Source organism: Dendrobates tinctorius, unplaced genomic scaffold (assembly GCF_039654945.1).
Source record: "Dendrobates tinctorius isolate UK_male_01 unplaced genomic scaffold, ASM3965494v1 ptg000102l, whole genome shotgun sequence".
Taxonomy (NCBI): Eukaryota; Metazoa; Chordata; class Amphibia; order Anura; family Dendrobatidae; genus Dendrobates; species Dendrobates tinctorius.
The window spans coordinates 35559183-35586711 of record NW_027361770.1 but is presented as its reverse complement, the minus strand read 5'-3'; the positions used below and the strand labels follow the sequence as shown (position 1 = coordinate 35586711).

At 41.2% G+C, this 27529-nt stretch overlaps 1 long non-coding RNA gene across 2 annotated transcripts in view; it reads left to right on the top strand.

The window, feature by feature from the left end:
- Positions 1-27310, top strand: part of LOC141099818 (uncharacterized) — a 94057-nt gene extending 66747 nt beyond the window's left edge. The window contains exons 1-3 of one of the 2 annotated variants that reach the window (XR_012234535.1): positions 7287-7410; positions 19975-20037; positions 25795-27310. This is a non-coding gene — a long non-coding RNA (uncharacterized lncRNA). Of the gene's footprint in view, positions 1-7286; positions 7411-19974; positions 20038-25794 lie in introns of those variants that run through there. The other variant, XR_012234534.1, reaches the window with a different exon arrangement.
- Positions 27311-27529: the final 219 nt, after the last annotated feature.

Genomic DNA, 27529 nt, shown 5'->3' with positions numbered 1-27529 from the left:
GTTTCCACTGTTTAGGCACATCAGGGGTCCAATTTCTCCTGTTACCCTTGGTAAAATAAAATAAATTGGACCTGAATTTTTTTTGTGAATAAAAGTTAAATATTCATTTTTTTTAAACATTCAAAAAATTCCTGTGAAGCACCTGAAGGGTTAATAAAATTCTTGAATGTGGTTTTGAACACCTTGAGGTGTGCAGTTTTTAGAATGGTGTCACTTTTGGGTATTTTGTATCATATAGACCCCTTAAAGTGACTTCAAATGTGATGTGGTCCCTAAAAATAAAATGGTGTTTAAAAATGAGAAGTCGCTGGTCAACTTTTAACCCTTATAACTTCCTAACAAAAAAAAATTGGTTCCAAAATTGTGCTGATGTAAAGTAATCATGTGGAAAATGTTACTTATTAAGCTTTTTGCGTGCCATATCTCTGTGATTTAAGGGTAGAAAAATTCAAAGTTGCAAAATTGCAAAATTTTCAAAATTTTCACCAAGTTTCCATTTTTTTCATAAGTAAACGCAAGTTATATGAATGAAATTTTACCACTAACATGAAGTACAATATGTCACAAGAAAACAGTGTCAGAATCACCGGGATCCATGAAAGCGTTCCAGAGTTAGGACCTCATAAAGGGACAGTGGTCAGAATTGTAAAAATTGGCCCGGTTATTAACTTGCAAACCACCCTTGGGAGTAAAGGGGTTAAAGACTTTTTAAAGAGTTTTTTTTCCTGAAGTGCTTTTTGTAGTGTTCTGATCAGACAATGCCTAATTTGATGCCTTTTCCATCAGGAAATGTTTTAAAGAACTAACAAAATACTGCTTGAGAGATCAGCACAAAATAGGGTCTTATTATCTGGTGCAGACAGAATTAATAAAGTCAGATTCTACTCACCAGATGAAGCAAAAGGCAAAGCGTGTAAAAATTTTCGCTGCAGCAGATCCAAGGGTGAACAAGTGACCATGCTGTAGATCAGTGGTCCCCAACCTGTAGCTCGGGAGCCACCTGTGGCTCGAGGTCCCGTGAATTATGGCTCGCGGTTGTCTTCCAGCTTGGTGCATTAGCTCCAGGTCTAGTTAACAGGTATGAGGAGCACATCTCAAAATGGTGAATTTTGTGAGTAGCCCTATACAGAAGAGAAGATCTGGATGCACATATACTGATCTTACAGGTTTCGATGTTTTTTAAGTATGGTATGCTGGAGACAGGATGATACTACCTGTCGAAACAGGTGCCTAAAGCTGGATGTGTTGGGAGTGCTGGATGGGAGAATACTGAATGGGGGAATTGTGGGGACCACTGGATCTTGCTCTATGGCTTCTGGGGGATTTCTGTGGAAAACCTTTGGTTATCATTATACCCATAATGGAGGCTCTGGTTGCCACTACTGTGAGGGGGGAGGGAGCTGGATGTGGCTCGCGAGTCTTTCTCAGAACTGAAGGTGGCTCTCTAGGTCAGAAAGGATGGGGGCCACTGCTGTAGATAGATGAAAGGGATAATGTGGCTATGGTCCGCACTGCCGAATAATTGACAGTCCAAAGTGTTTCACATAAAGAAAAGTGGTTTATTTAACACATTTCAAAATCTGAACGACTTCTTCATCTGGAAATACCACACTAACACCAAAAGAACTGACATGAATGCTTAAAGATTAAACGTTTGAACAGCTACTTGTTTTACAATAGGAGTTAATATTAATATCAATAGGTTATAGACTGTAAGCTTGCGAGCGGGGCCCTCATTCCTCTTGGTATCTGTTTTGTTCTATGTGTTGCTATGCTATGCTCTGCTGTAATGTCTTTTTGTAGAAGTCCCCTCTATAATGTAAAGTGCTGCGGAATATGTTGGCTCTATAGAAATAAAATTATTATTATTAGTAGTAGTAGTAGTAGGATGAGTCTTTAAAGAGTTTTTTTAAATGATTTTTCAGGCATATTTCAGTGGGGGGGGCTGGTCTCCTCAAAAAACTCTGTATGCACATACACTTGCTAAATATAAAACAGCAGAAAATACTATTGAGGCTACACCACGGTTTGCCAACCTTTTTTATTTTTTCTTCACATATCATAAAATCAATCACAGATAATATTTTTTGCAGACACATCGGAAAACCATACGAAATCATTATAGTTATAAGCGATCCACGTCTACAGCCCATAATTCTGATATGAAGACATCAGCTGCATTCACTGTAAACTGCAATAAATTCATAGAAACATCCTTTTTTTGATAATCCATTCAAACTGCTTGTATTTTAGTGAGGCCTCTAATATGTTTCTGATGCGGCCTGTGTTTTTAATCATAACATGGTTTATTTTTAAGTGAACAAAGTTTAAAAGACTTACGGTAAATTAAATTGCAAGAAATTAAAATTAATTAATTAGCCTGCACTTGAACTACTCACACTCAGAAAAAAAAAACCCGCTAAAGAGGTCATCCACTACTTGCTTCCAGTGCCTTTCCATCGGTGTCAGAATTTTTCTCCCAGGGATTCTGTGACATTGTTATGTCACTCGATCCCTGTGGCCAATCATCGCTGGCTTCAAATATATGTTTAGATATATTTTCATTTAAAAATACAAGAAGTTAAATGAGCCAATGCAAAAGTTTTGGCCCCTTTTGAAAGTATCACAGCTTGTAAATGCTTTTTGCAGTCAGCCAATAGTCTTTCAATTCTTGCTTGAAGGATTTTCATCCATTCTTCCTTGGAAAATTCGTCCAGTTCTGTGAGATTCCTGGGTCGTCTTGCATGCACTGCTATTTTGAGGTCTAGCCACAGATTTTCAATGATGTTCAGATTGGGGGACCGTGAGGGCCCTTATGAAACCTTCAGCTTGCGCATTTTGATGTAGTCTATTGTGGATTTTGACTTGTGTTTGGCATCATTATCCATTTGTAGAAACCATCCTGTTATCAACTTCATTTTTTTTACACATGGTACTCTTTCCATTAAGAATTTGTTGAAACTGAATTGAATCCATTCTTCCCTCTACGCGTGAAATGTTCCCTGTGCCATTTGCTTCAACACATCCCCAAAGCAAGATTGATCCACCCCCATACTTAATGGTTGGTGAGATGTTCTTTTTCTTAAATTCTGTTCCCTTTCTTCTCCACACATACCTTTGATCATTGTGGCTAAAGAGTTCTATTTTAACCTCATCGGTCCATAGGACTTGTTTCCAAAATGCATCAGGCTTGTTTAGATATTAATTTGCATACTTCTGAAACTGAAAATTATGGTGAGGACAAAGGAGGGGTTTTGTCTGATGACGCTTCCATGAAGGCCTTGTTTGTGCAGGTGTCTCTGAACAGTAGAACAATGTACAACTGCTAAATCTTTCAGAAGGTATTTTGTAGTCAAGCAGGGGTTCTGATTTGCCTCTCTAGCAATCCTACTAGCAGTTGTCACTGAAATTTTGCTTTGTCTTCCATACGTTATCTTGACCTCTATTCCTGTTAACTGCCATTTCTTAATTACATTTCAAACTTAGGAAAGGCCAACTTGAAAACGCTTTGCTATCTTCTTAAAGCCTTTCTCCTGCTTTATGGACCTCCACCATTTTCATTTTCAGAGTCCTAGGCAGCCGCTTAGAAGAACCCATGCAGGGGCGTTTGAAATCTGTGTGCTGTTTCCAGGGGTGCACCTATCATGAGTAACTTGACTCGATTGCCTCAGGTGGTGCCACCTGCAGATAAAAAGGGGGCGGCATCTGCGAGGGGTCGTTCTTTCAGATGCCAGCTTGCACTTGCATTTAGCCGCTTTTCTCTCCCTGACATCCTGCTATCTCCTGCTGTGCCACTGCCCGCTTCATACTGAGGGGATATGAACTTAAATGATTACGGTTGTGCGGTGGCTTTTACCCTAAGGGTTCAGCAACTCAGAGAGGGGAAGTGTTCTGCAGCAGAAGAACTCTGGCCAATGAACGCTCTCACATCACTAAAAGAAGAGCTGATTGGCCAGTGCTCCTGTCCTCCTGCATGGTGCGTCTTTGGAGGGAAGAAGTGAGAGCCAGGAAATAAGATCAGAGGAGCCACCTGTGCTGGAAGATACCGAGGAGAAGCGGCTCCAATCCACAAAGTGACAGATCTCCTGCTGGGCAGTCCCCGCAGAGAGAGTGGATGTGGGGCTCAGCTGCTGTGAGCAGGAGAAGCTGCACATGTACACCAGCCCCCACCCCTGTAGCACAGAGGAGTGTGTGTCTCCATGTGTTTGTGTTGTGTGTGGATTATGTGTGTTGTGTCTCTGTGTGGGTTGTGTGTGTGAGGGGGTTGTGTGTGTGTGTGTGTGTGTGTGAAGTGTGTGGGTTGTGATTGTGTCTGTGTGTGGGTTGTGTCTGGGTAGGTTCTGTCTCTCTGTGTGGGTTGTGTCCTTTTGTGTGAGTTTTGTCTCACTGTGTTGGCTATGTTTCTATGTGTGGGTTGTGTCTGTGTGTGGGTGATGTGTGTGTGTGTGGGTTGTGTGCTTGTGGGTTGTGTGTCTGTGTGTGGGGGTTGTGTCTGTGTGGGAGGGAGTTGTGTCTGTGTGTGTGCGTTGTGTGTCTGTGTGGGTTTTGTGTCTGTGTGTGGGTTGTGTCTGTGTGTGGGTTGTCTGTGTCTGTGTGTGGGTTGTGTCTGTGTGTGGGTTGAGTCTGTGTGTGGTTTGTGTCTGTTTGTGGGTTGTGTTTGTATGTGTGTCTGCGTGTGTGTGTTGTATCTCTCTGTGGGTTGTGTCTCTCTGTGTAGGTTGCGTCTCTGTGTGTGTTGTGTCTGTGGTGTGGGTTGTGTGTGTGTCGGTGTGGGTTGTGTCTGTGGTTATGTCTGTGGTGTGTCTGCGTGTGTGTGGGTAGTGTGTCTGTGTGTGTGGATTGTGTCTCTCTGTGTGATTGTGTGTTGTTGTGTCTCCATGTTGTGTGGTGTGTGGGTTGTGTCTCTCTGTGTGGTGTGTTGGTTGTCTGTTGTTTGTCAGTGTGGGTTGTATGTGTAAGTTGTCTCTGTGTTGACTGTGTGTGGGTTGTGTCTTTGTGTGTGTCTGCGTGTGAGTGGGTTGTGTGCCTGTATGTGTGGGTTGTGTCTCTGTGTGTGTGTGGGTTGTGCCTCTGTGTGTGGGGGGGGTTGTGTGTGGGGGGATGTGTCTGTTTGTGTGTTTAGATATCATTTGAGTATACTGAAGTGTGTGTGTATATACACTTTTCCTGCATGCATGTTCTGTGTATATGATGTGTACCTGTTGTGAATCTGTTATATAGCATGTGTGTACTAAGGACATGTATGATGTGTGTGTCTATGTGACTGTATGATGTGTATGTAATGAGCATGTGTTGTCCAGTATATGTGTGCTGTATACAAGTATATAATGTAATTTTACCCCTTCACCACCTTTGACGTTCAAATACGTCAAAGGTTGTATCCTTGCCTTTTATACAATCTTGCACGCTGGCAATATACTGTACTACTGTATATGGAGGGCTATGGGAGGTGCAATATACTATATGGGGGTGCATTATACTATATGGAGGACTGTGGGGGTGCATTATGCTATATGGAAGACTATGGTTGGTGCATTATAATATATGGAGGACTATATAAAGCCAATTATACTATATGGAAGTAATTATAATATTTGGAGGGCTCTGTGTGAGGGCATGATAATACTTGAAGGACTATGAGGAAGCCTTTATACTTTATGGAGGGCTGTGTTGGGGGCCATTATACTGTACGTAGGTCCTGTAATACAGTATGGAGAGCTGTCTGGGGCTCACAGTTGGGGATTGTTCTGTGGTGGGATAGTTGAGGGGGTACATTAAGGTCATCATAATGCACGTGTGGAGAAATCACTGTGGGGAGGTCATAGTTTTTGTGGGGCTCCTTTGTTGGCATCATAATTTATGGGGGCAATGAAAGAGGAATCTGGAGACTTCAATAGAAGGAAATTTACTTTGTAATGGCAGCAAAGTTGTGAGATATGTACATATGTGACCCAGACAATTTTGTTTTGGGGGGTGGGGAGCAATGAGAACTTTTGCTTTGGGGCCTCATCTATGATCTCTTTGTACGCCCTGATGCAGGATGCATTGTCCCTTTCACATATGTCTCTGCTGTAGGACAGATTACCCATAACTTACACACCAGTCCAATGCTGCCCCTCGGTACATAAAGGCATTCAGCCATGTTTCTTCTGAGCGTCAGGTGTGCTTGTCCCGCTTCCCGCTTTCACATCCCTTACTCAACCCAATGGGAAGTCCCCTGCTATTACATCCGGACAGCCCCTGTGTGGAGCTTGTGATTGGCTAAGCGTTTCAGGAGAAGGAGGCATGGTCTGTTGGGGAAGATGCGCCATTTTACCAGGTTAGTACAGTGGCGGCTTGTTGATGCTCAGACTGCAGGTTGTTGCATTTGGTGTGTGGATGGTGCTGCATGGTGGACATATCTAACTAGTTAGTGCCAGGCAGCGGCCACATTGGAGCTGCCCATAGTTTTGTAGGCGTGTGCCAAAGCTAATAGGTTGGCAATCAGTGTCTGCCTCCTGTGCTATCAGGATGCAGGACTGTGTCTGCCTACAGGGTCACAGCTGCCAGCCATCATTGTGTGTCTGTATGCTTGTGCCAAGCCTGACATTGCAATTAATGACCCTTATTCTGAATTCTTCTGTGAAATTATTGTATGTGTGTGTGTGATGGCGCTGACATCCTTGTATTAGGACATCTTTTTTTCTATTTCTCTAAATTAAAATGTCCACTATTGTCCTAATTTTTAATTATTACCGATTTTAAAAAAATTACTATGGGTATGCGTTCTGCACTTCGCCTCAGGCAGCACAGAGGCTAGGTTCACCCCTGGCTGTTTCTTCCTGGTGTGCGGCAGTGACACCTGTTACAGCTATGGGGCGCTGTGTGTTCTCCCCAGAATACACACGGAGGCCTATTGAGGCTATGAGGATGCATTGCAGTCACAGGCGTAGCTGAGATTGCAATGGGGAAGCAGTGACCGATGTCACAGGTAGGGGTTGCTGTGTAGTCTCCCCAGGATATGCACGGAGGTGTATGAAGGCCATAGGTGTGCATAGCAGTCACGGGTGTAGCTTTGACTGCAATGCAGACTGATAATAAAAGTAAGTGTTAGTCTTCGACATATAAGTGTCCAAGACAGAGGTAGGGAAAGCCTGCTCTGGATGTTGTGTTTGAAACAGTTTGCAGTATGATAGTGTTGCAGTTTGTTCCTTTCCGGATCCAGGTTTTCCATGTGGCTGAAAGCCACAGGTTTCTGTGCTAAAAGCCCTGCAGGAAAGGGTTAGTGAGGTCCGAGGGAGTGCTTAGTGAGTCTCAGGTGTGTCAGAACCAGAGTGAGGCCTGGCAACCCGCAGTGTACACAAAGATGCAAGCTGTCCATGGTGACTGGTCTCGGTTGTGGACAGTCCTGTGCTCGGAGGTGAACCGGAGGTGGGTGTCCTGTGCCCGAAAGTAGACTGACGTGTGTAACGATTGCAAAACAGGTTGATATGGTGCTTGACTGCAATCCGGAGGATATCCTGGACTGTGTACGGCTGTGTGAGTAAAGAGACTGTGATGCAGCGGTGCAAGACACCCACGGGAACTAGTCAGAGGAGGACTAGCTTGTGTAGTGCCTGCAACATGTAATGCTGTGTGAATAGAGTCTTGGATACGGCGCATAGACACCCACGGGAACTAGTCAAAGAAAGACTGGCGTGTTTAGTGTCTATAAAATGAAAGTTGCCATATAATATATTTCTGAAAATGATGAAATGGATACCAGTTATATGCACTGATGTTATATGCATTTGTGTGGATTGGACTTTTAATGCATTGAGGAAACACATTAAAGAGACTTTTGTGTTTGAATTATGTGGGTCATACGTCGTAGGTTGCTACCGCTGCCTTACACTGTTATGATGCGCGTCTGCGTCATTTCTGGTCCTGTGCATTGTGGGGGAGTATTGGGTGTACTCGCCAGCTTCAGAATGTGCAGTGCACATGCTGCGGAGCCGATCAGTACACCCTATACACCCCCACACTGCACAGGACAGGAAATGATGCGCTGCAGCGTCATACCAGGAAGAAACAGCACACAGATTTCAAACGCTGGGAGTGCGCTTGGAATTAGAGCGAGGGAGGACATGAACGCCCAGATTGCCTGCACTTCTGAAGACATCACCCTATTTAGCATAGGGACATGTAAGTTAATAATAATCTTTATTTTTATATAACGCTAACATATTCCGCAGCGCTTTACAATTTGCACACATTATCATCACTGCCCCCGATGGGGCTCACAATCTAAGTAAGTTAGAAAATCATTTTTCTCAGCAATTACAGGACAGTACTAGGTCAGACAGGGATGATTAGGAATGTACTAGGAAGCTGCAGGGACAGGTTGTCATAGGTTTGGGGGCATAAAGTAGGTGACATGTTCCCTGTAAATGCTGAAGTATCTTATGTAAAGTAAAAATAATTCACATGCTGACATCCCCCATCGGTGACATTCCAGCAATGTCATTGTTATGTTTGCTGATGCTCACGTTTATGCCAAGTGAGCGCTGGCAAGATCTTTTTTGGGTTTACATTTGGCATGCTGACATTTAAAACAAGATTCCCTAGTACTGTACTGTAAGTAAACTGATGTATTTTTGTAAGAATTTATTGGTGTCCCTCTAGATCTGTGGAGATCTGGAGTGCAGCAGCATTTACTGAGCTGTGCACTGACCAGCTGCCGAATCAAAACAGAATTTTGGACTGTATATACCTTGTATGCTATCCCCAATAGCGCATTAAATAGAACAATTGTGAGGGTAAATAATGTAAACATTTTGGCATGAAGGGGGCCCATTTGAAAGTTCCCATAACTTTGTAGTTACGTCACTGAACCCATGGCTGCTGGGTTTTTTTTTACACAAGGTTAGAATGTAAAAAATTACTACTTTTTTTGCCTAAAATACAAAGGATATGCGTCATCTTTAACTTTAGACCTTTTAGAGATAATTTCATCTTAGATTTGTTTACAATAGCACTAATTTTGAAAAGGGGTTCCCAAACTATTACAGTTGTGGCCAAAAGTATTGACACCCCTGCAATTCTGTAAACCGAATCAAAAGAAAGACCCGAATTTTTTGGTCAAAAAATGTAAAAATTAAATAAAATATATAAATAATAAAAAAGTCATAAAACAGATATAAGATTAAAATACCTTTATTGAGTAATAGTAATACAAATATATATAAAAAAGATGTGTGCTCAAAAGAATTTTATATACACCTATATAGGTTAATAAAGCACAGCGTTCCCCATTAATAAACAACTATATTTTATCCCTCTATACATTGGCTCCTTAAAGGAGTGACATAGAATATACGGAGCCCATATAGGCTCAAACAAGTGTCTGTGCATAGAACCATGTGGTGATGCAAAATAATCAACAAAGAGAGGAACCAATGTGATGGTATAAAGTGCAAAAAATGCAAAATCCAAAAATAAAAAGGTGAGTGTGGGGGAAAGGAGGGAAGAATAGAGGGTATATACCTTAGAGGAACGCTGCTGGATGAGCTACACAGGCCCGACGTACGTTTCGGAATGAATCCTTCGTCAAGGAGCCAATGTATAGAGGGATAAAATATAGTTGTTTATTAATGGGGAACGCTGTGCTTTATTAACCTATATAGGTGTATATAAAATTCTTTTGAGCACACATCTTTTTTATATATATTTGTATTACTATTACTCAATAAAGGTATTTTAATCTTATATCTGTTTTATGACTTTTTTATTATTTATATATTTTATTTAATTTTTACATTTTTTGACCAAAAAATTCGGGTCTTTCTTTTGATTCGGTTTACAAATCTTTTCTCGAATGGTCTACCATTCTTCCAGTGGCACACACTTATACATGTTGAAAAAGGTATACTAATAGAATTATAACCATTTTATTATTTATTGTTATATATAAAAAATATTTATTTATTTTTTTTTTTTTTTCTCTTCACGTGTTTTTTGTGGTATTGCTTCAAAATCAGGTTAATTTGAGTTACCCCTGCAATTCTGTCAGATAATACTCAGATTCTTCCTGAAAATGATTGCAAACACAAATTCTTTGGTATTATTATCTTCATTTAATTTGTATTAAATGAAAAAACACAAAAAGAATTGTCCTAAAGCCAAATTGGATATAATTCCACACCAAACATAAAAAAGAGGGCGGACAAAAGTATTGGCACTGTTTGAAAAATCATGTGATGCTTCTCTAATTTGTGTAATTAACAGCACCTGTAACTTACCTGTGGCACCTAACAGGTGTTGGCAATAACTAAATCACACTTGCAGCCAGTTGATATGGATTAAAGTTGACTCAACCTCTGTCCTGTGTCCTTGTGTGTACCACATTGAGCATGGAGAAAAGAAAGAAGACCAAAGAACTGTCTGAGGACTTGAGAAACCAAATTGTGAGGAAACATGAGCAATCTCAAGGCTACAAGTCCATCTCCAAAGACCTGAATGTTCCTGTGTCTACGGTGCGCAGTGTCATCAAGAAGTTTAAAGCCCATGGCACTGTGGCTAACCTCCCTAGATGTGGACGGAAAAGAAAAATTGACAAGAGATTTCAACGCAAGATTGTGCGGATGTTGGATAAAGAACCTTGACTAACATCCAAACAAGTTCAAGCTGCCCTGCAGTCCGAGGGTACAACAGTGTCAACCCGTACTATCCGTCGGCGTCTGAATGAAAAGGGACTGTATGGTAGGAGACCAAGGAAGATCCCACTTCTTACCCCGAGACATAAAAAAAGCCAGGCTGGAGTTTGCCAAAACTTACCTGAAAAAGCCTAAAACGTTTTGGAAGAATGTTCTCTGGTCAGATGAGACAAAAGTAGAGCTTTTTGGGCAAAGGCATCAACATAGAGTTTACAGGAGAAAAAAAGAGGCATTCAAAGAAAAGAACACGGTCCCTACAGTCAAACATGGTGGAGGTTCCCTGATGTTTTGGGGTTGCTTTGCTGCCTCTGGCACTGGACTGCTTGACCGTGTGCATGGCATTATGAAGTTTGAAGACTACCAACAAATTTTGCAGCATTATGTAGGGCCCAGTGTGAGAAAGCTGGGTCTCCCTCAGAGGTCATGGGTCTTCCAGCAGGACAATGACCCAAAACACACTTCAAAAAGCACTAGAAAATGGTTTGAGAGAAAGCACTGGAGACTTCTAAGGTGGCCAGCAATGAGTCCAGACCTGAATTCCATAGAACACCTGTGGAGAGATCTAAAAATGGCATTGATGGTTACCGGAAGCAGTTGGTCGCAGTTAATTTGGCTAAAGGTTGTGCAACCAAGTATTAGGCTGAGGGTGCCAATATTTTTGTCTGGCCCATTTTGGGAGTTTTGTGTAAAATGATCAATGTTTTGCTTTTTGATTCATTCTCTTTTGTGTTTTTTCATTTAAGACAAATTAAATGAAGATAATAATACCAAAGAATTTGTGTTTGCAATCATTTTCAGGAAGAAACGGAGTATTATCTGACAGAATTGCAGGGGTGTCAATACTTTTGGTCACAACTGTACATGCCACTCTAGGTGGAAGGGCGAAAAGGATATACAGTACCAAGTACTCTCAGTATAATTGTGATCTCTACCATATGATCACTTTCATTACTTTCTAGAGACTAAACCATTGTTAACCTTCACTATAGCAAGGTCCCTTTCTTTTGCATATAATGCACTTTATATATATATTATGGTCATAAAAAGTATGCTGGTAACCTGGGGTCATTACCATAGTGCACATGACTATAAGTTTACTGCTTCACATGTGATACCCCAAAATATGGAACACCTTTAATACCGCCGTGCTATCTTAAAAAAATCAAACAGTGGTTGATGGTTTGTATTGACCTAGACATTAAAGGTACTGTCACACTTAGCGATGCACCAGTGATCCCGACCAGCGATATGACGCGGTCAGGATCGCTGATGCATCGCTAAGTGGTCGCTAGTGAGCTGCCACACAGGCAGATCTCACCAGCGACATCGCAGGGGTCGGGGGTCGCTACTTACCTGTCACACTAGGCGATCCTGACGTCCTCCCGCCCGCGTCCACGCTCGTCTCTCCACAGGAAGCCCGGCAGGAAGCTGACGACGAGAAACAGTCCAGGACGTTCTCGCGCGATCAGCGATAACCAGCGGGGGAGCCGGTTAGAGGTAAGTATCACACATAGCAATATTACTAGCAATGTCGCTATAACGTCACAAGTTATAGCGATATTGCTAGCGATATCGCTTAGTGTGACAGGCCCTTAAGTGTGGTATATTGATAGTTAGGAATCTGAGATTGAGAAGATATTTAAAGACTTCAGGTAATTTGTAGATGGGGGGGGGGTCTCTTGGAGCTTGAGAGGTCTTAAAGGGTACCTGTCAGGTCCCACATGCCCTCCAACCCACAAGCATTTGTGTATTTATTGCTAAATTTCCTTCCTAACCAGCCCATTATCCTATTTAGTCACCTAAACACATGTTAGAAAAAAGTATTTATATCCTCCGTTGTTCTTATGTAAATTATCCCTTTGACTAGTTGATGGGGCACTATTTCCCAAGACTTGTCGTCCCTTTTTGCATGTTATCATGACCAATAGCATTGGTCTGAGTGCAATCCGATTTATCGGATTGCACTCTCACTATTTAACCCCTTACCTACAATTGACGTAATATTCCGTCCATGTGACCATGGACCTAATTACCATGGACGGAATATTACGTCATCGCGATCAGCGGCGCCCACGTGGTGAGCGCCGCTGATCGCGGCCGAGTGTCAGCTAATTATCATAGCTGACACCCGGCACAATGTGTCAGGGGCGGTCACGGACCGCCCCCGACACGTTAACCCCTTGCACACCGCGATCAAACGCGATCGCGGTGTACCGGGGGTTAAAGGGAAGCATCGGCAGGGAGGGGGCTCCCTCCGTGCTTCCCTGAGCCCCCCACGGCAGCGCAATGTGCAGCGCTGCTGCGGGGGACTCCCTTCCTCCAGGCCCCCGAATCCAAGATGGCGACGGGGGCCTTCGGGGGCCTGAGGAAGCTGGCTTCCTCAGTGCCTGCAAAGCGCAGGCATGAGGAAGTCTGCAGCAGTGCCTGTGACAGATCGCTGATCTGTCACAGTGATCTGTGATGTGACAGATCAGCGATCTGTCACAGGACAGTGATGTCCCACCTGGGACAAGGTAATAAAGTAAAAAAAAAAAAAAAAAAAGTGTTAAAAATAATTTAAAAAAAATCGCTAAATAAATTAGTTAAAAAAAAAAAAATATTCCCCAATAAATCCATTTTTTGAAAATAAAAAAAAAACAAAACAATAAAAGTACACATATTTGGTATCGCCGCGTCCGTAATGACCTGCCCTATAAAACTGTCCCATTAGTTAACCCCTTTAGCGAACCCCTTAAAAAATAAAAATAAAAAACGAAGCAAAAAATAATGATTTATTATCATACCACCGAACAAAAAGTGCAATAACGCGCGATCAAAAAGACGCATATAAATATCCATGGTACCGCTGAAAACGTCATCTTGTCCCGCAAAAAACGAGCCACCATACAGCATCATCCGCAAAAAAATAAAAAAGTTATAGCTCGCAGAATAAAGCGATACAAAAATAATTATTTTTTATATAAAATTGTTTTCATTGCAAAAAACCGACAAAACATAAAAAAACGACCTAAATGAGGTATCGCTGTAACCGTACTGACCCGAAGAATAAAAACGCGTTATCAATTTTACCGCACGCGGAACGGTGTAAACGCACCCCCCAAAAGAAATTCATGAAAAGCTGGTTTTTGTTCATTCTGTATCCCAAAAATCGGAATAAAAAGCGATCAAAAAATGTCACGTGCCCGAAAATGGTACCAATAAAAACGTCAACTCGTCCCGCAAAAAATAAGACCTCACATGACTCGGTGGGTCAAAATATGGAAAAATTATAGCTCACAATATGTGGTGATGCAAAAACTATTTTTACAATAAAAAGCGTCTTTTAGCGTGCGACAGCCGCCAAACATAAAAACCACCATAAATCGTAAATCAAACCCCCCGTTATCACCCCCTTAGTTAGAGAAAAATAATAAAACTAAAAGAAAATGTATTTATTTCCATTTTCCCGCTAGGGTTAGGGTTAGGGTAGGGTTAGGGCTAGGGTTAGGGCTAGGGTTAGGGCTAGGGCTAGGGTTAAGGCTAGGGTTAGGGTTAGGGCTAGGGTTAGGGCTAGGGTTAGGGTTAGGGATAGGGTTAGGGCTAGGGCTCAGATTAGGGTTAGGGGTGTGTTGAGGTTAGGGTTGGAGTTATAATTGGGGGTTTCCACTGTTTGGGCACATCAGGTGCTCTCCAAAGGCAACATGGCGTCTGATCTCAATTCCAGCCAATTCTGCGTTGAAAAAGTCAAATGTGCTCCTTCCCTTCCAAGCTCTGCCATGTGCCCAAACAGTGTTTTACCCCCACATGTAGGGTATCAGCCTACTCAGGACAAATTACAAAACAACTTTTGGGGTCCAATTTCTCCTGTTACCCTTAGGAAAATAAAAAACTGGGGGCAAAAATATAATTTTGCGGAAAAAAATGTTTTTTTTATTTTCACGCCCAGGCGTTATAAACTTCTGTGAAGCACTTGGGGGTTCAAAGTGCTCTCCACACATCTAGATAAGCTCCGTGGGGGGTCTAGTTTCCAAAATGGGGTCACTTGTGGGGAGTTTCAATAGTTTAGGTACATCAGGGGCTCTCCAAACGCACATGACACCCGCATACCAATCCATCAAAGTCTGCATTCCAAAACGTCACTACTTCCCTTCCGAGCCCCGACGTGTGCCCATACAGTAGTTTTCTCCCAAATATGAGGTATCAGCGTACTCAGGACAAATTGGACAACAACTTTTGGGGTCCAATTTCTCCTGTTACCCTTGGGAAAATAAAAAAATGGGGACTAAAAGATCATGTTTGTGGAAAAAATACGATTTTTTTATTTTCACGCCCGGTCGTTATAAACTTCTGTGAAGCACTGGGGGGGTTCAAAGTGCTCACCACACATCTAGATAAGTTCATTAGGGGGTCTAGTTTCCAAAATGGGGTCACTTGTGGGGGGTTTCCACTGTTTAGGTACATCAGGGGCTCTCCAAACGCAACATGACACCCGCAGACCATTCCATCAAAGTCTGCATTCCAAAACGTCACTACTTCCCTTCCGAGCCCCGACGTGTGCCCATACAGTAGTTTTCTCCCACATATGAGGTATCAGCGTACTCAGGACAAATTGGACAACAACTTTTGGGGTCCAATTTCTCCTGTTACCCTTGGGAAAATAAAAAAATGGGGACTAAAAGATCATGTTTGTGGAAAAAATATGATTTTTTTATTTTCACGCCCGGTCGTTATAAACTTCTGTGAAGCACTGGGGGGGTTCAAAGTGCTCACCACACATCTAGATAAGTTCATTAGGGGGTCTAGTTTCCAAAATGGGGTCACTTGTGGGGGGTTTCCACTGTTTAGGTACATCAGGGGCTCTCCAAACGCAACATGACACCCGCAGACCATTCCATCAAAGTCTGCATTCCAAAACGTCACTACTTCCCTTCCGAGCCCCGACGTGTGCCCATACAGTAGTTTTCTCCCACATATGAGGTATCAGCGTACTCAGGACAAATTGGACAACAACTTTTGGGGTCCAATTTCTCCTGTTACCCTTGGGAAAATAAAAAAATGGGGACTAAAAGATCATGTTTGTGGAAAAAATACGATTTTTTTATTTTCACGCCCGGACGTTATAAACTTCAGTGAAGCACTGGGGGGTTCAAAGTGCTCACCACACATCTAGATAAGTTCCTTGGGGGGTCTAGTTTCCAAAATGGTGTCATTTGTGGGGGGTTTCTACTGTTTTGGTACATCAGGGGCTTTCCTAATGCGACATGGTGTCCGATCTCAATTCCAGCCAAAAACGTCAAATGGCGCTGCTTCCCTTCCGAGCTCTGCCATACGCCCAAATAGTGGTTTACACCCACATGTGGGGTATCAGCGTACTCAGGATAAATTGCACAATATCTTTTAGGGTCCTGTTACTTTTGGAAAAATAAGAATTGAGGGTGAAAAGATCATTTTTGTGGAAAAAATATGATTTTTTAATTGTACCGCTGTACGTTATAAACTTCTGTGAAGCCCTTGTGGGTTCAAAGTTCTCACCACATATCTAGATAAGTTCCTTGGGGGGTCTAGTTTCCAAAATGGGGTCACTTGGGGGGGGTTTCCACTGTTTAGGTACATCAGGGGCTCGCCAAACGTGACATGGCGTCCGATCTGAATTCCAGCCAATTTTGCATTGAAAAAGTCAAACGGCGCTCCTTCCATTCTGAGCTCTGCCATGCGCCGAAACAGTGGTTCCCCCCCACATATCAGGTATCAGCGTAGTCAGGACAAATTGCACAATAACTTTTGCAGTCCAATTTCTCCTGTTACCCTTGGTAAAATAAAGAAAATTGAACCTGAAGTATTTTTTTTGTGAAAAAAAGTTAAATGTTCATTTTTTTTTAATATTCAAAAAATTCCTGTGACGCACCTAAAGGGTTAATAAACTTCTTGAATGTGGTTTTAAGCACCTTGAGGGGTGCAGTTTTTAGAATGGTGTCACTTTTGGGTATTTTCTATCATATAGACCCCTCAAAGTGGCTTCAAATGTGAAGTGGTCCCTAAAAATAAAATGGTGTTGCAAAAATGAGAAATCGCTGGTCAAATTTTAACCCTTATAACTTCCTAGCAAAAAAAAATTTTGGTTGCAAAATTGTGCTGATGTAAAGTAAACATGTGGGAAATGTTATGTATTAAGTTTTTTGTGTGCCGTATCGCTGTGATTTAAGGGCATAAAAATTCAAAGTTGGAAAATTGCGAAATTTTCAAAATTTTCGCCAAATTTCCATTTTTTTCACAAATAAACGCAAGTTATTTGAATGCAATTTTACCACGAACATGAAGTACAATATGTCACGAGAAAACAATGTCAGAATCACCAGGATCCATGAAAGCGTTCCAGAGTTATGACCTCATAAATGTACAGTGGTCAGAATTGTAAAAATTGGCCCGGTAGTTAACGTGCAAACCACCCTTGGTAGTGAAGGGGTTAAAGAGAAGTGTGAGTGAGGCCTGCTGCAGCCTCATGTCTTAGTTGATTTGGCTGTAATGGTGACATCATATGATGGCTGCAGCCAATCACTGAGCTTAGCTCTGTTACCTGTAGATGGAAACTAAATGTATCAAGGAAAAGAAGCGCAAAAAACAGTGCACACACAGCCCAAATGCACAATACAAAAAAGTTTTTATTGAACATATATGCCCAACAGACAGAAAGACATACACTATAAAAACAAAGTGAAAATCACAACATGCATAGGCAGATCAGACCTGACATGATGAGTAGATATAGAACATCAGAGATCGATATAAATAAAGAGAAATGAGATACCGCTGAGTGGACACTATGCACAACTATATAGGCATTTTTTTATTTTTATTATTTAGACCATATCAAATTGGTACATGGTTCACAACATATATTAATGTCCTAGAAATAGTCCTCACAATTGGGTGGGCTGGTGTTATTAAATCTAATCTATGGTCTAATGCCCTGTATCATTATCTAAAAGATAGGACTAATGAGCCATGGCTACTATACAGTTAAATAAAATGCATAATATCTAATGACATGCCTCCTAGTTAAGTGCACGTATCCACTCTATAATAGGCCATATAAATCACATGTAATTCCCACTATATGAGCCCATAGAATCAGCACTACATGAACACATAGGGAAAAAAAGTGCACCATACACACTATCACATGAGCCCCATCAGTATATCATACCCTCAGGTCCTTCTGGTCCGACGCGTGTCGCTGTCCCTCAGACTGCTTCATCAGCGGTATCTCATTTATCTTTATTTATCCCCATCTGTGATGTTTTATATCTACTCATCATGTCCAGGCTCTTCCCACTTGCCCTGTAGGGGTAGCATGTTGGGTTGATGTCACTTTGTATTGTCAGGTGACATCAAACCCATGGATTACTAATTGAGAGACGTCTATAAGACACCTATCCATTACTAATCCTGTAGTTGTATGGTAAATAAAGACACAGCCAGAGTAAAATCTTTTATTAGAAATAAAACAAAACACTTTTACTTATTTATTTAAAAATAACTAACACAGTTATACTAATACTAACGTCTAATTCCAGTCAATCTCTCATCTCCTGTAATAAAACAAAAATAAAAAACAACAATATCCCTCACCTAGCCGTTGTTCTGTCCCACGCCGTAATCCATATCTGGGGGATGAATAGATTTCAGCCTGGACAGTGCCAACATGCAACCATCCAGGCTGAGAACCACTGGTGAATGAGCTTCTACTAGCGCAGCATCAGTGACTAGTGATGACGTCATCAAGGTTACTGCCGGTCACTGAGGCTGCGTTCTCAGCCGAGCTGAACTGCGGTGACCTCAGTGAGATCCCCGCTAGCACAGTGAGAAAGTCTCATGGTGCTAGCGGGGATCTCACCAAGATCAATGCAGTTCAGCCTGGCTGGGAACTCTTTACCATATAACTATAGGATTAGTAATGGATGGGTGTTTTACAGACGCCTCTTTATTAGTAATTCGTGGGCATGATGTCACCTGACAATACAAAGATGACATCAACCCCACAACTATGAACCCCTGTTGCCATCGCTAGATCCACTGCCCCTTACCAGCCTGAGAATACCAGCCCCCAGCTGTCTGCTTTAGCTTGGCTGGTTGTCAAAAAAATGGGGGGACCCTACACAAATTTTTAAAATTAATTAATTAAATAATTTAAAAATATGGTATGGGGACCCCTTTATTCTTGAAAATCAGCCTTGCTGAAGCTGACAGCTGAGTTCTGCCTTGCTGGTTATCAAAAATACAGGCTAACCCAAGACTTTTTTTAATTATTTATTTACTTTGCAGGCGCCGGCTGTTGAATACTCCCATCAGCAGCTCCTGCTCTCACTTTGTTAACGGCAGCAGGCATCAACTAATGGGAGCAGTAGTCCCATCATCTGACACCAGTGACCGGAGATAAACTTTATACCTCCGATCACAGCTTCAGGCTCATGCTGTCATTTCACGGCATGGGAAAGGTGGCTGTCTGACCAGTGGTGATGATTTTACTGCCGATCAGGAACAGGGTTTGACGCGCTGTCATGCACATGACAGCGTGACAAACACCCAGTGTTTAGCGGGCTGAACCCGAACAGTAATATGGACTTCCTGGTGAAGTCCTTGTTCAGTGTCTATGCCCAAACAGTAGGTGCTCAGTGCGGATGGCGAACATTACTGTCCGGGTTTGCTCATCTCTACTTAGCACTGTAGTCTTGCACTGCTCGGGATAACATCTGTAAGGAGTTTGTATGTTTGTATGTTCTTTCTGTGTTTCCAAAGACATATTGGTAGGAAATTTAGTATGATGTCTGTAAAACACTGGAAATTAATGGTGCTATATAGTGATAAGCGGATCGCTTTGTGCAACCCTGGTAGAAGGTCTTGGTCAGTGCTCTCTGGCCATGGACAGGAGCTGCATAATTTTCGGAACCTTCTGGGATCCCAGGCTCATCTTATGATTTGCTGTGCTGGCACTTCATCACCTGTGCTCTGCACGGATGACATCAAGCTAGGCGGCAAATCAAACACTGCACCAAGAAACCCGGAAGGTCAAGAAATTCGTGCAGCTCCAGTCCACGGCCGGACTGGAGTACTGACTTGTACTGCATTTGCGCAAAATGATCCACTCATCTTTGGTGTTATATCAGTAAGTAAAATAAATTGTGCAGGAAAATAGTAAAATGACTGAACTACAGTTAATATCATGAAAGCTGGATATGAATGCAGCCTTATAAAATAGAGACTGATTGTAAGTATTAATATTTTATTATATATATATACTGAATTTCTTTCTGTTTTTAAGCAGTTGCCATTTTACAAGTGATAACAGACTCCACAAAGGAATGTTTAATCAAATTACACAACTCGTGTAAGTATGGCAGTAAAATAAATAAATCAATTTAAAAAAATCCAGCCACCGTCTTTACTAATATGTTTGATGGATTTTCCCTTGTTATATGTTACCAGTTTTTCTAAAGCTTTCACTAGGGTCAAAGGTAGTGGACCCCTTTTTATAGCAGAGTATTACCATATCAAATGCTGTTTCCATTGTTATGATAGAAAATGTAAACCTAAATTTACAATACTGTATAATCCTTAAAGGGAATCTGTCAACAGGATTTCACTCCTCAAGTTATTTATATGTGCATGCAGCTCTTTCAAAGACAAATCCATCAATACTTTACATGGCCAGTCTGTTACTTCGTTACTGAAAAATCAATGTTCAAATTGAAATGCAAAAGAGGCTGAAGATCTATTGTTGATCTTAAAACTGTGTTACTCCAGCTTTATTCCCTGCCTAACACTGCCTCCTTCTGCTTGACTGACAGCCTAGGAGATAAGGAAAAGCATGCGTCAAGCAGGAAGAGGTGGATTACTGAGCGAGGAATAGAGCTGGAGTGACAGAGACTTACGAAAACATCTACAAAATTTTAGTACCATAGTTTTGTTTTGGACTCATACTCACTGGCGAGAAATACGCACGAGTGCAATCCAATAAAAAATTGGATTGCACTCGGACCAATGTTATTCAATAGGTCACATACGCATGCTGCGTATTGCTGCAATTCTCGGACGAGACTTGCCAATGTAAGTCAATGGGTGTGAGAAAAAAATTGCACAGCACTCGCTCCATGCGAATGCTGTCCAATTTTTACGCACCGGTGTCCTTTGAAAAGCCGGCAATTCATGTCCGACTACTGTAAAATCACACTGACAGCTCACAAAACATTACATATATACACACAGAATACATACATACACATATAAAATAATATATATAATATATATGTAATATATATATATATATATATATATATATATATATATATATACACATAAAAAAAATATATATATATACATATACATATATATAAATATCTAATATAACTAATATACATTATATATATATATACACTCACTGGCCACTTTATTAGGTACACCATGCTAGTAAGGGGTTGGACCCCCTTTTGCCTTCAGAACTGCCTCAATTCTTCGTGGCAGAGATTCAACAAGGTGCTGGAAGCATTCCTCAGAGATTTTGGACCATATTGACATGATGGCATCACACAGTTGGCGCAGATTTGTCGGCTGCACATCCCTGATGCGAATCTCCCGTTCCACCACATCCCAAAGATGCTCTATTGGATTGAGATCTGGTGACTGAGGAGGCCATTTGAGTACAGTGAACTCATTGTCATGTTCAAGAAACCAATCTGAGATGATTCGAGCTTTATGACATGGCGCATTATCCTGCTGAAAGTAGCCATCAGATGTTGGGTACATTGTGGTCATAAAGGGATGGACATGGTCAGCAACAATACTCAGGTAGGCTGTGGCATTGCAACGATGCTCAATTGGTACCAAGGGGCCCAAAGAGTGCCAAGAAAAAATTCCCCACACCATGACACCACCACCAGCAGCCTGAACCGTTGATACAAGGCAGGATGGATCCATGCTTTCATGTTGTTTACGCCAAATTCTGACCCTACCATCCGAATGTCGCAGCAGAAATCGAGACTCATCAGACCAGGCAACGTTTTTCCAATCTTCTACTGTCCAATTTCGATGAGCTTGTGCAAATTGTAGCCTCAGTTTCCTGTTCTTAGCTGAGAGGAGTGGTACCCAGTGTGGTCTTCTGCTGCTGTAGCCCATCTGCCTCAAAGTTCGACGCACTGTGCGTTCAGAGATGCTCTTCTGCCTACCTTGGTTGTAACGGGTGGCAATTTGAGTCACTGTTGCCTTTCTATCAGCTCGAACCAGTCTGCCCATTCTCCTCTGACCTCTGGCATCAACAAGGCATTTCCGGCCACAGAACTGCCGCTCACTGGTTTTTTTTTCTTTTTCGGACCATTCTCTGTAAACCCTAGAGATGGTTGTGCGTGAAAATCCCAGTAGATCAGCAGTTTCTGAAATTCTCAGACCAGCCCTTCTGGCACCAACAATCATGCCACGTTCAAAGGCACTCAAATCACCTTTCTTCCCCATACTGATGCTCGGTTTGAACTGCAGGAGATTGTCTTGACCATGTCTACATGCCTAAATGCACTGAGTTGCCGCCATGTGATTGGCTGATTAGAAATTAAGTCTTAACACACAGTTGGACAGGTGTACCTAATAAAGTGGCCAGTGAGTGTATATATATATATATATATATATATATATATATATATATATATATACACACACATACATATCATATATAATATATACAGCTCTGGCAAAAAATAAGAGACCACTGCAAAATTTTCAGTTTGTCTGATTTTTTCTCTTTATAGGTATATTTTTGAGTAAAATGTAAATTGCTCTTTTATTCTATAAACTACTAATAGCATGTCTTTGAATTTCCAAGCACTAAATTTTGTATTTATTTTCAGAAAATGAAAAATGGTCAAAATAACAAAAAAATGCAGTGCTTGCAGAGCTCAAATAATGCTAAGAAAACAAGTTCATAATCATTTAGAAACAAAACACTTTTGCATTAAGTAGAATGAGGTGTACTCTGGTTGGCATTCCACTGACACTGGAATGGAATGGCTCAGACATGTAGAGAAGCTGATTTTTATAAAACTGCGCAATGGTCTCTTAAATTTTTTGCCAGAGCTGTATATACATGTAATATATATAATATAAACATATTAAAAAAGATATATATATATATATATACAAATTATATATATATATATACATATATATATACACATTATTGACAAATACAATTTGTATAGTGTTTGTTCAAAATTATGGACATGTATTTAATTAATACATGATTATTTCTAGGAACAAAATGGCATGGGGTCCCCCTATAATTTATAGACAAAAACACTATACTAATTGTATTTGTCACTGACGCGTGTGTGTGTGTGTATATACCGGGTGAGTCATAAAGGACGGACGTTTTTAAACTAATCATAAAATCGTTAAATATAAAGGACGGATGTATTTGAAGTGGCTATAACTCACCACCAGGTGGAGGTAGAGATGTGCGGGAGGCGGGGTTATGTTTGTGAGGTGAAAGCATTGTTTTTATTTTAGTTTCAGTTTAAGCTATGGTGCCGTGGACGATAGAACATCGTGTTTTTGTGTACGACAGTTTTGTCAAGAATAATGAGTGTATCACAGCCGTTCAGCGTGAGTTTCGGCGTCATTTCAATATTCACAGAAATCAAGCTGTTCCCGCTCGTAACACTATCCTACGTTGGGTTGAAGCACTCCGTACACGAGGTACACTAATGAACAAACGACCACCGGAGGCTCCACGAACGGCACGTACCCCTGAAAATGTGGAACGCGTCAGGCAAGCCATGCTGCGTAGTCCGAGTCGATCTGCTCGGAAACATTCTTTAGAACTTGCCCTCAGTAATCGTACAGTAAGGCGTATTTTGCATTTAGACCTGCATTTCCACCCCTATAAATTGGCCATTGTGCAACAGTTGGAGCGCGGGGATTACGCAGCGCGACTGAAGTTCGCACATGAGATGGAAGCAATTATTGAGCAAAACGACAACCTTATTTTATTCATGAGTGATGAAGCTCATTTCCATGTTAATGGCATGGTTAATCAGCAGAACTGCCGTTATTGGGCCTATGAAAATCCGAAAGAATTACATGAACGACCGCTGCACAGCCCTAAGGTAACGGTGTGGTGCGCTATGGGCAAATATGGCGTGATCGGTCCGTACTTTTTCGAAGGCGATAATGGCAATACTGTTACCGTGAACTCACAACGTTATATCGCCATGATAAATAACTTCTTTGTTCCTGAGTTACGACGGCAACATATCCCCATCTCTAGTGTGTGGTTTCAACAAGATGGGGCAACGGCCCACACAGCCGGAGCAACAATGAACGTTCTTCGCCCTCTCTTCCCTGGTCGCATCATTTCCAGGTTTGGCGATATTAATTGGCCTCCTAGGTCCCCAGACCTGTCCATGTGCGATTATTACTTATGGGGTCACCTCAAATCACGTGTATACAAGCTTAAGCCTCGATCATTACAAGAACTGAAGGAAGCTATTCGAGTGGAAGTTGCCCAAATCGACAGAGTTGTGTTGGAACGTGTTGATGCCAACTTCCAAGAACGCCTTTGGAAATGCATCACTGATAATGGCCACCACATGGCAGATGTTGTTTTCCACACTTGAATTTGTCAAATGCTATTAGTATACGTAACCAAATCTGTGAATACATTTATATTTAATAAATATTTAACGATTTTATGATTAGTTTAAAAACGTCCGTCCTTTATGACTCACCCGGTATATATATATATATATGTATAGATAATATATTTAATATACCTACATATAATATATATTTAATCTGTTTGGATATATACACTATATATGATATGTATGTATATATATATATATATATTTAATACATATATATATTTATATTGCACAGTAAGCTTGAACAAAAGCCGTTAATTCATTTGTGGGCTTCTGTAAAATTATTACAGAACCCGACAGGATAGGAGACATGGTTTACATACAGTAAGCCATTGTAGAACAGTTAGATTTATATGTGTCAGTGTGCAATAGTGTTAATAGTATGTATGTGTTAAATTTGGGACCTGTATATATTACTAAAAGAATGTATTCATGGAAAAAAAATGCGCAATTTTCTCCACCAGAGAGGGTAAGCGAGTGAATGAGGGCAGATATTAATAGCCTAGAAAGGGACCATTGTTATTGACCCCCCTGGCTAAAAACATCTGCCCCTAGCCACCCCAGAAAAGGTGCATCTGTAATTCCAGCACTTACCCTCTCTCTTCCCATTGCCCTGTAGTGGGTGGCATATGGGGTAATAAGGGGTTAATGTCACCTTGCTATTGTAACGTGACATTAAGCCTGGTTAATAATGGAAAGGTGTCAATAAGACACCTGTCCATTATTAATCCACTAGTCTGAAAGGGTTAAACACACACATTAAGAATAAAGACTTTTAATGAAATAATTAAACACACATTTTTGCCACCTTTATTAAACTCCCAATCCAATCAAAGCCCTTGTTCTCCTGTAAAAAAGAAAAAAAAAGCAGCAATATCCCATACAGTCATGTCCCATGCTGCAATTCATCTCAAGGGGTTAAATAATTTACAACGGGAGCGGTGCTAATGCGACCGGCCTAGCCGTAAACCACAGAGGAATGAATGAAAAGCTGCCTGTGCAGCCCCCCCGCCTGACCGGACATGAACTCATTAGTGTAGGAAAGTTTCTGAACATTTTCCCACACTGTCAGTTCACCGCCGGTCAGGCGGAGATTCTGCGCAGCCTCAGTGACTACCGCTGCTGTCATTGAGGCTGCACAGACTCTCTGCCTGATCTGAGGTGAACTCGACAATGTGGGAAAATGTTCAGAAACTTTCCCACACTAATGAGTTCATGTCCGGTCAGGCGGGGAGGCTGCGCAGGCAGCTTTTCATTCATTCCTCCATTTTTTTCATCCGTTTTTTCGGTCCGGAAATCGGACCGTTTTTTTTCTCGCAAATGGGTATGAGCCGTTTAGGTGATGCTTTTTATGAAGATGTTGGACCCCAGGGTAAAATGGATTTGTAAACTATTATTATAGTGTATATGGAATACTTCAACAAAGATAATAATGTAAATATTTTTTTTTTTCTTAGAGAAAAAGATATGATTTCATAATGACATCGTCTAAAAGACAAGACAACTCAACAAACGACAGCTGTACAAGCCAAGTGAAACAGTTTAGAATTCCACAAATTGCGGATGGAGATTGTGAACCTATTAACGCCGTTGTTGCTGAAATATTCTCAGATCTGTATTACATTTTGACATTTACTGGCATTGCTGTAAACATTCTAAAAATTGTCAGCACTTCTCGAAACATGCAAAATTGGTCCACCTCTCACTTGTATCTAGTGAATGTTGCTGTTGCACACATCATATTTCTCCTGTCTTGTCCAGTATGGGGCACATATCTGAACCACCAATATGATTGGCACCTAGGAAAATATTCCTGCTCTGTTATGAACTTCACCAATATCCTTGGACACTTTGGAAGCGTCTTATTTATTTGCATTATCTGTGTTGACCGCATGGTTACTATACATTTTCCTCTCATATCAATCCAGTATAAGAATGTAAAATTTGGTAAAATGGTAGCCCTGGCATCATGGGCACTAAGTCTCGTCATTGCTTCACTAGGCTATGTCTACACTTCTTTTACAGTTTATGGAAGGTCTAAGCATGTATGTGGCTCCATGCATGTTGCTGATGTACTAAATATTACAACAGTACGGTCTTTTATATTGTTCCTCTTTCCCAATATCCTCATTCCAACTTTTGCACTGTTTCCATGTTATGTTAAAATAATTGCATATTTAGTTTGTCAGAAAACCCGTTTGCCCTGTGATATGGGAAGAGCTGTCATAAGGGACATTACCTACGCATCATCATTCCTTATCTTGTGTCTGTCATCTGGCTATGCTTTCTTAATTATCTGCTTGATGTATTTAACATCTGCAGTTTGTCATAGTGAATGCATGTGGGCAAACATTATCAATGTGTCCACTGAGACAGCCAGGCTGATGAATATGTTCAATGCTTTTATCAGTCCACTTATATACATGGCAAAATTCAGATCAAGCCCCTGCAAAAGTCTTTGCGACTGCTCCAATCTTAAGCTGTGCTCCTGTGAGTGCTCCCATCAACCACCACCTCCTGAAGGAATACAGACTGTGCAACTTGTATATATTTCTTGTCACGCGGATGACCACAATGACCTAAAGATACACAGTAAGGCCGGAGTCGCACTACCATAGAATACTGCCAAGTGCTATGCGAGAAAACATTGCATAGTACTCAGCCCAGTTAATCTATGGGGCAGCTCACATCAGCGTTTTCCCCCCTCAGGCGTATTTGACGTGCGTGTAAAATCACAGCATGCTGCAATTGGCACCGAGACTCGGCCGAGAATCACCAATGCAAGCCTATGGGTGCGAGGAAAAAAATCGCACAGCACTCGGATCATGCGAATGCTGTCCAAATTTTACGTACCAATATCCTTTGAAAAGCTGGCAATTCATCTGCCACATACAGTAAAATCACAGCGTGACAGGTTAGAACAGAATAAATAGAATAGATATATACATGAATACATAGATATATAGATGTCAAATGTCAATAACACACACATACTGTATATATATATATATATATATATATATATATATATATATATATATATATATATATATATATATATATAACATTGATAAATAGAAAAAAAGCTGGCAATTCAGCAGCTGCGTACTATAAAATCAGAGCAGGAGTCAACAGCATAGAATAGATAGATTACATACAGTAAATACACAAAGAATAGATAATTATACAGAT